Raw genomic sequence first — 13,740 nt, forward strand, 5'->3', positions numbered from 1 at the left:
ATCAGACTCTCAATAGAGTATTATAACCATAAGGCAGAGTTAGAAATCTATCAAATGTTCAGTGTTGTAGGATGACTGTATAGAACAAAGGCTTAGGATTAGAAAGTTTAGTGGAGTTGATAATATACATTTGTAAGCACAAACTACATGGCACATACTTTATCAATATGAACTCATCTAATCCAATCTGGAAAACAACCCAGTAAGATGGCAACTATTTTTGTCTCTATTAAAGATAAATAGGTAAAAATACATCAAGTACTTATGAGAGGATGAGAAGATTTTGAACTGGACCATAAAAGATAAATAGCTAAATGGAAAAGTGGGATGGGGAGAAAGGATAAAATATGGGTTTGATATGTATTATGGTTTGGATATGAGGTGTGTCCCCCCCCCCCGCAAAAAAAAGTTGATATGTTAGACAATGCAGGAATATTCACAGGTGAAATGGTTACATTATGAGAACTGTAACCTAATCAGTGGATTTATCCATTTGATGGATTAACAATCTGAATGATCTCCTGAGTGGTAACAGTAGATCAGCAGGGAGTGGCTGAAGGAAGCAGGTCACTGGGAGTGTGCCCTCTGGGATTATGTTTTATCCCTGTCTCCTTATCCTCTCTGCTTCCTAGTTGCCATGGACTGAGCAGCTTTCCTTCTGCCATGATGTTCTGTCTTACTTCAGATCCAGAGCAATGGAGTGTGTAACCATGAGCCAAAATAAACTTTTCTTCCTTCGAGTTGTTCTCGTCAGGTATTTGGGTCACAGCAACAAAAAGCTGACTAACACAATATGTGAGTGGGAGAAACACTACTAGCAGGATGGAGAACTTGAGGAAAGTAGCACGAAATAGAAGGACAGCTGGGAGACAGAGGAAGGCATTTTTATGAAATAAGGATAGATAGAGCCAGATTCTGAAGGGTCTTAAGAAATAGAAAGAGGATGCAGGAATTAGTGTTGAAGTAAAGAGATGAATTCTTGATGTGATAAAAGGGATTAACTGGGGATCAGCAAAGAACACAAAAATATTTATTGAGTAGTTGCTACTTTATCAAACACTATCCTGGTTATTACCAGGGAAATACAAGATTTCAACCTCAAAGTTATAGCTCTTTATCTTTTCTTCAAGTGTATCTGTAATGTAATTGCAGTCTGCCCTCCATAACCATGGATCCACATCCAGAGAGTCAATAAACCACAGATCAGAAATTTTCAGAAAAAAAATGTACCTGTATTAAACATGTACCTTTATATTCCCTATACAATACAGTATAAAAACTATTTATATAGCATTTACATTCTATTAGGTATTATAAGTAATGTAGAGAAGATTTTCGGTATGCATAAAGATGTGTATATGTGAAAAGTATGTTATTTATGAAAAAAACTTGAGTTATCATCAGGGGTCCTCAAACCAATCCCCAAGAATACTGAGGTACAACTGTATACTCTGTTTATGATAGACGTTTTATTTGCCAAGATCCAGGGTTTAATTTTAGTAGGAAGAAGCCAGAGATATGAGGATACAAAGAAACCAGAAAGAGAAAACAACTGGGTAAAATAGGAAGGAGTTGCATGTTGCTAAGATAGTAAGAACAGAGAAGAATAAACAGGGAGAAATGAAGCTGGAAACTCTGGAGGGTTTCCAGGGACCATGCATGCCTTGTCAAGTTTTTGGACATTATCCAGTGGGCAATAGGAGACCTTCTGAAAGGATCATTCATTATGGGACATGATGAAGTCCAATTTTTATTTTGCTATATTCTTCCAGTGTATATAAAGAGAAACTATAGTATTTAGTCTCTGGTTTCTGACCCATTACAAGGTCATGAATTCAATTTAAGTGATTGTGATGAGCATTGTGTTTAATTGAAATCATAACAGAATGGAATGTATGGAATAGATGGTTAGAATAAAATAAGAATACAATAAAATATCAGTTCGTTGAACCTTGAAAGATAAGTTTTACCATGTGAATGCTTTGTTTTTATAATGTATTTTTGTTCCTAACTGTCTATAAATACAAATATAAACAGAAAATGGGAAAGAGAGAAAAGACAAAGGAGGAAAGGAAGATGTAAAAGGAGGGATGGAGAAAATAAGTAAAATAAAGAAATGGTGTGGTTTGTGTGTATGTGTGTAGGAGAGAAGGCACAGTTCGGGCATAAATATATTTCTTTCCATGAATTTTAGTTAAAAAATGTTTGAAAACCACTGGTTTAGAGTCAGGCTTGAAGAAAAAGACTAGAGGCCATCCATTAGAAAGTTATAACTTGAGATAATCCAGATGAGAAATGGAAAGGGCAGAACCAAACCAGCAGTAATAAATATAAAGAGGAGAAATTAAAGAAAGGAAAGGAGGAAGGAATAAAATTTTCAGACCTCAATGGCAGGTGAGAAACAAAGCATTTTGTAAGGATCAAAGTGCCACCAAATCAGGAAAAAAGCAAATCACCAGGTAAAGTTGATGAATGCAATTTTGAAAGTGTTGCATGTGAAGGCTGGTGGCAAGTCCAGTTGGAGCAATATATTTGTTGGCTAGAGGAAAACACAGGGGAGAATTCATGACCAAAGATAGACATTGAGGAGCCATCAGTGCCTGGTGCTACCTGAAGTGTAAGAACAAAAGAAGGATGAAGAATGAATCGTGGAGAATATGAAGAATTAGAAAAGGAATGGCTTGCTGATTAAGAAATGATAAGAATAAGTTAATTAACAAGGATCTGGAGGGTTTCAGAAAGCAACTGTTTACAGAATTTCTAGAAGTAGCATTAAGAGTGAGGAATAATTTACTTGTCAGAGTCTTTGAAGAGACAAATGTTAATGTTATCAATGCAAACCAACAAGGAGGCTTTTTCCTGAAAAATGGGTCTTGACACTGTAGTTTAACAAGCCTGGGAATAAGATAGCTTGGACCTGAAAACCACACTATCCAAAAACTAGCAAGTGTAACTTTTAACCTTGAAATTTCATATATTACCACAGTTTGTCTTTGCACTTCTTATGTGGTTGAGCATATGATATAATTGCTCCACTTCTGTTAAAAGAGTAAACCAATATCTGTAACTGAATGCCGACTTTAATGCTTGCAATTAAGGGTGAACTCTGATTGCAGGACACAGCCTTTCTTATCGAAGTCAACTTCCACAAGCAGAGGTTAGCCTGGAAAGGGAAGTAGAGGCACTGCCATAAATTTACCTTGAAAAGAAAATGAGAGATGGAACCTACCCAAGGAGCATGTGGAGCAATGGACTGATTTTTAAGTTGTTTTAAGAATGTGAAAACTTGCTAGGCACAGTGGTGCATGCCTATAATACCAGAGGCTCAGGAGGCTGAGGCAGGATGATCTTAAGTTCAAAGCCAGCCTCAGCAACAGTGAGGCCCTAAGTAACTCAGTGAGACTCTGTCTCTAAATAAAATACAAAATGGGGCTGGGGTTGTGGCTCAGTGGTCAAGTGCCTGTGAATTCAATCCACGGTACTAAAAAAAAAAAAAAAGAAGAAGAAGAAGAAGAAGAAGAAGAAGAATATGAAAACTAAACATGATTACATCATAAAAGCCCACATATAGAGAAAGAGTGAACATAAAAGATAATTGAGAGAGGTCTAAGATTAAGGAGATATGGAAGGTGGCTGTCTGGAGAAGGTTTAAAGATAAAGCTTGAATGTGTGGGAACCTGTGTCGCTGAGATAAGAAGAATTCTTGTGGGTGGGGAGTAAGTTGAGACAATTCTTAGCTCCGATATTTTTAGTTGAGTTGAAAGCAATAGAGGAATTTGAGAGTTGAAACAGTATATTAAACCGACTCCAGAGACAAATTAGACAGACAGAATAGGAATAAGGGAAGGATTCAGGGCCTGTCTAAGGAGATGAACCTATAGTGGCAATAAGCTATAAACTTACATGTCTTTGAGAACCCAAATGTTTGATTGACTCAGACTTGAGGTTGTGATGGGAAGAACCACTGTGAATAGTGAGGAGAGTGGTTCCAGTGATGGCCTGTGGGTTTGGGCTGGGTAGAAAAGGCAGAGAGAGCTGTTGGACTGTGAAAGTGCACAGTGGTCCAGGGATAGAAGCTCAAAGGAGAGGTGTTTGAGGATGTAAGATTGAAAGAGCTGAGAGCTAGGAGTCTTAGTCAAGAAGTAATATTTTGAGATTTGGAGTTTGAGTTTTCAGATATCATAATTTCATGTAGTTGGGTGGCTAAACTAGAGAAGTTGAGTTTAAAAAGTAGGAGGGGGATATTAAAGATTTATCCACAGCTGGATATCTGAGCTCACTGAGGATGCTGTGAAGGCTAAAAGCAAAGGGAATCATAATCTAGCTGTCAAGTCTTCGTAAATGTGGGAAAATAATTAGGATTCTGGTAGATGACAGGGTTAGACAGGGTAGAATATCTAGGTGGTATGGTGGGTGGCAATATTTTGTGTGATAAGACACAGGAAGCAGGAAAGGGGAAAAACACCTCCATGTGACACAGACAGTAGGGGTTGTGTGCTCCTTCTTAAGCCTAGACAAAGTTTAGGAAGGTGGAGAGAAAAATCCAACCCTTTAATCCAGGGTTTTGGGATGATTTGCTTATTATAGACTGTGGATATTGAAACTGAGCTATAGTGAGAGGATAGATTTCCAAAAGAAGGCACAGGACACAGTTGTAATGAGCTTTGGGGGTGTCTTCTTTAAAGAGGGGATGAAAAGGCTTGGTGCAGGAAATATTAACTTTCTCTAAATTCCAATGGGCTGATGCCCTAGCCCTGGTAGAACTCAGTACATGTTCCCTCTGTACTGCAACAGTCTTGGGGAGCTCAACAAGCCCTGTTCTGAAGGGAAAGAAAAAGAAAGGAACCTGCCATACCCAGGAAAATGTAGAGATAATTATTTTCTTTTTGTTATTTGTACCTTTCCTGACTCCTTTTTTTCTATGTATATATATAGTGCACTAATGGAAAAACAGTAAAGGTTATTAGAATTATGCAAACTGCTACAATGACAAATTGCTTTTATAATACACCTTTAAAGTTAGTCAGCAAGGTTGTTTGTATATTTTGACATGTTCATTTATATTTATTGGATTTTTCTCATGTTTTTGATGCTTGAAATATTACTGAATAATTATTTATGACCACTTAGGAGAAAATATACTAATACATAGAGTAGCAAGCACATCTTTTTAATAAAGGAATCACCCTTATTTACCTGGTGTACTTTTTAAAAAGTAATTTAATGTATCAATAAATAAAAATTCCCAGTGGCTTTATTAACATTGTGTGTGTGTGTGTGTGCATGCGCATGTGCTTGTTTGTGTGTTATGTGTTTTTAGAATACTCTATTATGGACGTTTCCTAGAGCACTTGCTTTGAGATAAGGGTGATAATTATTTGTTAGCATGAAAAATTTTAAACACATAATAAATGTTTTCAAATACCGAAAATGGAAGCTCATGAAACAATCAATACCCCCACTTTCTGATATCTTCATAAAGTGTGAATGTTTAAAGCTGGTGATTTCACACCAGTTGTTTTTTTTTTGTTTTGTTTTTATTTTAACCATTTATAAATTTTCAAAATTTTAGTTCACCAATGGACTATACACACAACACAACACAACACACACACACACACACACACACACAAATTAAAAGGGGAAGTTATTTTCTTCTACTCTATGTAGAGTTACCAGAATTACATAGGAAAAATCCATATGCCAGAAAAAAACTTTTCAAACTTGTTTTGAACTTGAAATTACTACGCTCGTAAGCTAAACATCAAAGACCCACTTGAAAATTGGGGTATAATAAAGCTGTGGAAATGAAAATATACAGAAATTTATATACCTAAACTGTAAAGTAGCCTATCTCTGATACTAACCTCAAATTAGAAAAGAACTGAATGCCTCACCATATATATGGGTTATGGGAACAACAATCAGGTATCCACTTAAGCAAAATAAGTATGTAAAATATATTGCTAAAACCTAGAGCATATGTCAACTTAGAGTAAAGAAACCTTAGCTGACACTAAGGTGCCTGCTCAGCATTTCTGGGTCTCATAGAGAGTTGTCCTCACAGATACTTAAAAATTGAGTTACTGTATATTTCTTTCAGCATTAGTGTCATGAACACTGAGGGTACCTTCTAAAGCAGATCTGGACTGCTAAGTGTTTGGGGGCTGATTAATTTAGTAACAGTTCTACTAAGAGGGAGCATCCAGATAACATGATCTTACATATTTAGATGTCCATGTAATGGATCACACAGGTGCTGCCACTGCCACTTGTTAAAGCGGGTTGTCAAAGGAAGAAATTAAAAAATAAAAATGAATCCTAAAAGTCTTAACTGAAGCTAGAGAGAGAGAGAGGTATCTGCAGCCGGCTTTTGACCTCTAAGTAAGGGCATTCTGATGACAGTAACAAACACAGTGGGATTCTTGAGTAAATCATCAGCTCACCCACACAAAGAGGAGGTATGCTGTACCACTCTCTGCTTTTGTTTTAAATTTCTCATTTTTTAAAAATAGGTCATGTATTCACATAGTTCAAACTCCAAAAGGCAGAAAATAGTATCCAGTAAAAAGGCTTCTTTCCATACCTAACTTCTGCTACCAGACTTCTTCCAAATAGGTAACCATTATTTTTTAATCTAATAAATGTGAATAATAGAGGAGCATACAATATTATTTCTTAATAATTTTTAACTTAAAAATAAGTCCACTGAGTTAAAGATATATATTCCCCATTGATGAATATCTGTTTTGTTTCCAGCATTCTGATCTGTGAGAGAGTACTGCAGTGAATAACTTTGTGTAAATGTTGTTTTGCATGAACACAGACATATCTTCAGGATACTCTCCTGAACTAGATCCAAGAGTTTGCACATTTGAAACTTTAATAAATGTAGCCAAATCACACTCCCAACAGCAGTGTCTGAGGTCTTTTTCTTTATCCTCACTAAATGGGATTGTTACCATTTTTTAAAATATTTTTGATGATAATAGGTTTAAAAAAACAGAATATAAGGTAAATTTGCATTTCTCTTATTATGAATTGAACACCTTCCTATGTTTGAGTCATTTGCTTTGCTTTTCTGTTTATTTCCAATTCCATATATATTATCACACCCCAATTTTCTAATGGGTTCTTGATGTTTATCTTAGGAGAGTAGTAATTTCAAGTTCAAAACAAGTTTGAAAAGTTCTTTTCTGGCATATGAATTTTCCCTATGTAATTCTGGTAATTCTCCACAAAGTAGAAGAAAATGACTTCCCCTATTAATTTGTGTTTGGTTATAAACTTGTATTAGTACCCAATTACCATCCTTTAGTAGAGATAGTTCTGCTGTGAGTGCCCATTTCATAAAGAATGAGGTAACTGTCTCCAAAATGAAGTGCATGTTCATATTTTCAAGAAATGGAATAGTAGTTAAGCAATAACATTTACAAAAAATATTCTTAGTCTGTAAAAATCAGAAAGCTCTTTATTAGTAGTAAGGTTCATATAAAAAAGTATTATTTCTCTTGTACTGAGAATAATAAAATCTGCAAGGGCATTTTGGCACTTTAAGAATTGTTTATCACTTGAGATTACAACATTTTAGATTTTGTGATTTATCTTATAGAAATTCTTAGAGGCAAAACAAATATAGCATAAACCAATGCCTAGATAAAGTTAGATTTCACCCAGAATATTAATCAAATGATGCTGTTCATGAGTAACATGTGGTACCCACAATTCTATTAATTACAGGTGATCTTTCCTTGTTAAATTTTGTTGAAAGTGTTATATTTTTAATTAGTCTCTGGTATAAACCATTGATTTCAAATAGAAATATAATTTGATTCCTCCTGCTACATATTTACTCTGGAACAAAAAATAAAAAGATGTCAATAATGGCTGAGTCAGCTGGGCACAGTGGTGCATGCCTATAATCTCAGTGGCTCAGGAAGCTGAGGCAGGAGGATCACAAGTTCAAAGCCAGCCTCAATATCAGCAAGGTACCAAGCAACTCAGTGAGACCCTGTCTCTAAATAGAATACAAAATAGGGCTGTGGATGTGGCTCAGTGGTTTAGTGCCTCTGAGTTCAATCCCTGGTACCTCATCCCCCCCAAAATAATAATAGCTGAGTCAAACATGATGCTCTTCTTGGAATTCTCTCTGGCTAGTGAGTGGCATTGATTGATAGAAAGGATATTTTTCTTCCATGACATCAGAACATCAGTGCTAAACTTTGAGTATGAATTACCTCCAGTAATACTATAAAAACTAATTTTTTTAGGCAGAATATAGCTACATAGGTAAATTTTTAAGTTATCTGTATTTATTATTCATCTTTAAGAGGTAAGGGATAAAAGAAATTTTCCCCACTTTTATACCCAGAAAAATTAATAGTTTTAGATTATTATTCTGAAATCATTTTTATCCAAATAAGTAGATACTATTTAAACTGTTTTTGCTTTATTGTTTGTGTGCTTAAGTCAGAATTCTTAGAAAAAACTTGTTCACGATGACCTTGCTTTCAAGCCACCGAGCTAGAGCTAGGACTTAGGCCTCCTGGTTCCAAAAGCATCACAACTATAACCACTACATATACCATTTAGCCACAGAGTGCTTTTTCAAATAAAATCTTACATAGCACCAAGAATGATGGTCGTAAAAGGAACATACACTAATCTAAATAAATATAACCAATTGCTAAACATGAGCTCAATACATTTAGAAAGGTCAAATGGAGCAGCTGTGAGGCTAGTTCGGAGGCCCACAAATTACCCTAGTGGCTGTCCATCATAGCCTTTTAGGAGAAACTCTTTCCACCCCCAGAATCCCTTCCAAACCTCACTCTGCAGAAATTGATATTTGATAGTACAAGGAAAAAAAAAAGTTTCGCATAAAGTCTCATAATATTTGCATTAGTACTTGATCTGATAGAAGAGCTTATATGCTTCCTATTTCTACTCTATGAATAACTGGAAATGAAAATATAGATTAATCTAAACCTCTTTAAAATGTCTTTTGGATAGACTTTATTCTGCTTTTTCTGCTATCACTTCTTAGGGAAACTTTTCCTCTTACATTTTAGCATACACCTAAGAGAAAATATATGTCAGACCTTTATGGTCATTTACTAAATGTTCACAACTATATGCTTGAAATTTGCCTTTAGCTCAAAATTACTTTCACTTTTATAACATTATATAGATATTATAATATTCAAACGGGGATTTGGCTTGAAACATTTATGATTCATTTATTTAAATAGTTATTAGGCAAACCACATAGTGAGAAGATGACCCTTGAATGTGGTTCTTACAGTGAGAAAATCAAGGTATAGAGGAAAGAGTTTAGAACAGGCATAGCAATCAGGAAAACTCATAAATTTGGGTCTTAATTTATCAGTGATTGAGCCAGGTTGTGCCTGAATTTTTTTCAATAAGTATTTGTGGTATCTCACTAAACAAAAGAAACATGATTAAAAATAGCAGTTAAAGGAACACAAGTCAAAAATGGAATTGAATAGGGAAGGGGCAGAGAGAGTAGGACAGGAAAGAAGAAAACAGCAAATCAGAAGACCATTCTATGTTCCATGGTACTCCAATGGTATTCTGTGCTTGCTAGGAGCTAAAGTACAAAGAGAAATGGAATTCAGCTACCTCCTATTTACTAACTTAAAAGTCCATAAAAAGAAGTTGGAATTTTCTTACTATTGTGCTCTCAAAGAATTTGGTGCATAGGAATGTAAAATTAGAGTGGTAGGATAAATATCTTTGTAGCTTATTTATTTAGGAATATGAATTTAATTTTAGGAGCATGCTATCTACAAAATCAGTGGCTCCATTTTTGTCTCAAATGCATAACTTCTTCAAGTTTACCTTAACAAATACTTAGGGTGTTTGCATGCATAATTGTAATTGTAATTATTTAATTCTAATCTGCACAGTATCATTGTGTATATAATAATCTCTTGGAAATTTTTATTTCCTAATTCAGTAGCATTCAATAAATGTTTATTCTGTACCTGTGCTTTGCCAGGAACTGTGTTAAGTTCTGAGATATCATCTGAAATAGTCATGTTCTCTGCATTCATGAGAAATATAATTCAGAAATAAGAATGCAATAAAAACTGCAATGTGTGCATCTGTAAAGAAAGAACAAAGTGTTAAGACAGTATTTGGTATTTGACAGTCTAGCTCTGTGGCTCCCAATTTTTTTTTAAATTTCATGAATCAATAAAAAAAAAATTCTTACATGAGAATCAACACAGGTTTCTAACATTTTATTAGCAAAGAAAAGACACTTTAAAAGGAAAAGATGGACCACTGTCTTCTAAAAACATCAATTTCATATAAAGGAAATTTTAAAATTAAAATGTAGGAAGAACATGGCCTAATTCTAAAATCAGGGGTGGACTTTCGCCCAAAAAGTCAATCTTAACCTGATATACACACAAACACACAGACACACACAAGCACACACACACACACACAAACACACACACACACACGTGATGTTTTAGATGCACAAAAATTATGACAACACCTGATTTTAACTGCAACTGTGGAAAGTGCTACACAAAACAAACCTTACAATAGTAGAGAATAACAGAAGGGGGCTACTTCAGAAATAGAAGACAGGAATTCTCCTTTAAAAAGGTAAGAACATTTAAGCTGAGGTCCAAAGGATGTGCATAAGACAGAATCAGTTCTCTTGTCCCCAAATCCCATGGCAGCCAGTGCACTTGAGGCCCCATCATGCCTGCACACACTGTGGATGGTAGTACAGGATAGGAACTTCAAGCTTAGGAAACTTGAATCTTTAAGAGTGAGCAGTAATTATGCTTGCTTCTGTCCCAGAGAGAGACACTGCCTAACTCTTTCAAGACTATTTATTATACCAATATCCCTGAAAAATTATCTAAAACAAAGGTGGTTACTGCCTCACTGGTGAGACATTTAAAAACACTAGACACCTCTGGAAAATTATGCTGCACCTATATCTCAAACATAGGAATTAATTATTTGAAAATTATTTGAAAATCAGTTGATTTTAAAATGGTTTTATTTCCTCTTTTCAAATATCATTTTTTCAGCTTCATTATTTATTCAACTCAAGATTCATTTATTTATACATTTTATTTAAGCATTTTTTAGCACCTAAAAAAATGTCCTGTTACTTTTCCTTGTTACTGCCTTATCAGCAGATAATTTATATGAAAATATGTTGACTTTTTGGCTAGTTTAATAAATAAATGACTAATGCAAAAGACAGTTTGACCTCAGTTCCTAATAAGGGAACAAATATTAGCAAATTTACTAATTAAGGCTGAGACACAAACAGGTGATTATGAAGAAAAAGCAGGTGCCAATATTATCTTGATGTGAAATGTCACTAAGAAGTAGAAAAATGAACAAATTTGTTGCCACATATTCAATCTAAACCCATTGGAAGAGCAAATAATGGCTGCGACAAGTTAAAAAAACACAATCAAATGAACAAATGATTGTATCTGACATTAAATGTATGAACATTGATGAATTTGCTAATGAGTCCATTCCCTCTTTTTACTGACATTCTACTTAGTTAAAGCAACTGATTACATTTCTAGGGTAGAAGGTGAAGAAAATCACAAGTAAAATATTAAGTTGTATAATAATAAAAAGAAGCTAGATCAGAAGGAAAATGAAATGCAGAAAAAGAAATATGTCTTATCCTGTTTGTGCAGAAGTGATGGTAGTAGATGCGTATCAGTAAGGTATATTCTTCCAGCAACATTTTCCCCATATGTAAAGTGAGTTGTCCTGTCCTACCACCTAATTTACTAACATTAGGCCAACATTAAGACATCAGGCCAACAGAAAGGTGGCAGTCTTCATTCAGAAAAGAGATCTACTTGGAAGCCAACTAAATTGTATTTATACTCTACATAGGTAGTGATTACATACAATCTTACCACTCATAATCTTTAGTGCCGTTAATGGTTCAGAAAAACTGGAGTACAGCACTATTCTAACTTTTACCCTGTCCTTGTGTTATAATAGATCATTGATCTATCCTAAATGTATTGATTTGAATATACTGACAAGAAACACTTAGGAGTTGTGAAGAAACCTGACAAACTGCACAGCTTTCTTTGACAGGTAAAACGCTGCGGCAATTCAGTGGAAGGCATTTAGGAACTGCAGTCGGAAAAACCTGCATCTGTAGGCTGGCTCCTCCCCATCTGATGTCTGTGAGCTCCCAGCCTCAGTGTTCTCATTTGCAAAAAAAGAGGATGGGAATGTGTTGCCCTTTCTCTGATCTCCAAGTGATGTAGTGTTTGTGGAAGCAACAAACTCACAGATGTAAGGATTTTTTTTTCCTCCTTTCTGGATCTCATCCCTTGTTTTATTTTCATTTTCGAATTTTCTTGGAGGGAATTCTTCACCACCTGTTGAAAGCAGGATTCTTAGTAGATAGGATGCAGTTACAATCCACAATTTACAAAGTGCTAAAATTAGAAATTTCTGAACAGATCTCACAATCCCAGCTTTACCTTACGCCCTGAGGGCTGCATAGGCTGAGTCCAGGAGGAGCAAGACGTCATTGGTACCTTCCCTTTTCCTCCTGTCTGGTGTCCTGGGCCCTCCCCTCTTGCTCATCATTAAGGGCTTTTCTCACTTCCCATTGCAGGAAGGCTCACCAGAATATACCCCTGACTGCCACAGCTCTTCCTTGCCTTTCGCATTCCTGACACAAACTGCCACCACCATTTCTTCAGGTCCCCTTAAGTCACCGACTCCCCATTTCAGAGCCATCACTGGCTTGTTTGCTGCAGAAACTAATGGGCCCTTATCCTTGTCTTCCCTGACTGCTGTCACCGATACAGACAATCATGCACTCCACCTGAGCCATTAACTCCTCGCAGTCACTGCCTCATCAGAGGCCTCCCAGTTCACTCCTCAGCCATCCACAGATAAGAACACTTCTAATAGTGAAGTGGAGATAATCTTGTAGGCACCATCTGATGTGGCCTCCTGCCTCTGGGGAAGAGAGTGTCCTGTGAGATGCATGTTTTCACATCAACATTTCCCCTACTCTCTGTTCTCCAGTAATCTTCTGATGTGTTTTGAACATAATTTTTCCTCCCTGATCTTGTCTGGAGAATTTATCGTTTTATTTGGCCAGGAAGAATAGGTTTAAAAAAAAGGCCAGAAGTTGCCGGATCCAACCATACATCTACTTTTAAAAATACAATCACCAATCATCATGTAGCCTGAAAGAGAACTTGCTTCATCCCAGAGTGACCTGTCCATCCTTGAGCAGTTTTGACTTGGAGAAATGTTTACCTTGAATTGTCTGAAGTCTGCCTTCCAGAATGTTCCATTTTCTGCTTATGCTCCTTGATAGCAGAATATCTTAATAGCTTCCATGGTCAAAGCCCTGGTCACCACTTCCTCCATGCCTAGCATATGTTCCTCCAAAACAGGGGGCTCACAACAAATATTCAGTGGATGAATGAGTGCTAGTGTTCTCTTCTTTAATATATAGGACATCTGTGAAGTATACTGTGGGGCTTTGCTAGCCTAGAAGTTCTTAGCTCCTTTACTTGTTTCTCATAAGGAAAGTTTCAAGTTCAATACCTGTCTAGTTCCCCGATTCTGATCTTTTTTCTACCACACTTAAAATCATCAAAGTAAACTTAAAAATATTAAATTTATATTTTATGTATGAAATTATATTTAATCACATTTTATGTAGAATATAATCTACTT

At 35.8% G+C, this 13,740-nt stretch overlaps 1 protein-coding gene across 1 annotated transcript in view; it reads left to right on the top strand.

Annotated features, from left to right (window-relative positions):
• Spata16 (spermatogenesis associated 16) overlaps positions 1 to 13,740 on the top strand; it is a 277,049-nt gene that overhangs the window by 58,028 nt on the left and 205,281 nt on the right. The window lies entirely within an intron of this gene.

This window comes from Marmota flaviventris, chromosome 8, assembly GCF_047511675.1.
Source record: "Marmota flaviventris isolate mMarFla1 chromosome 8, mMarFla1.hap1, whole genome shotgun sequence".
NCBI classification, from domain to species: domain Eukaryota; kingdom Metazoa; phylum Chordata; class Mammalia; order Rodentia; family Sciuridae; genus Marmota; species Marmota flaviventris.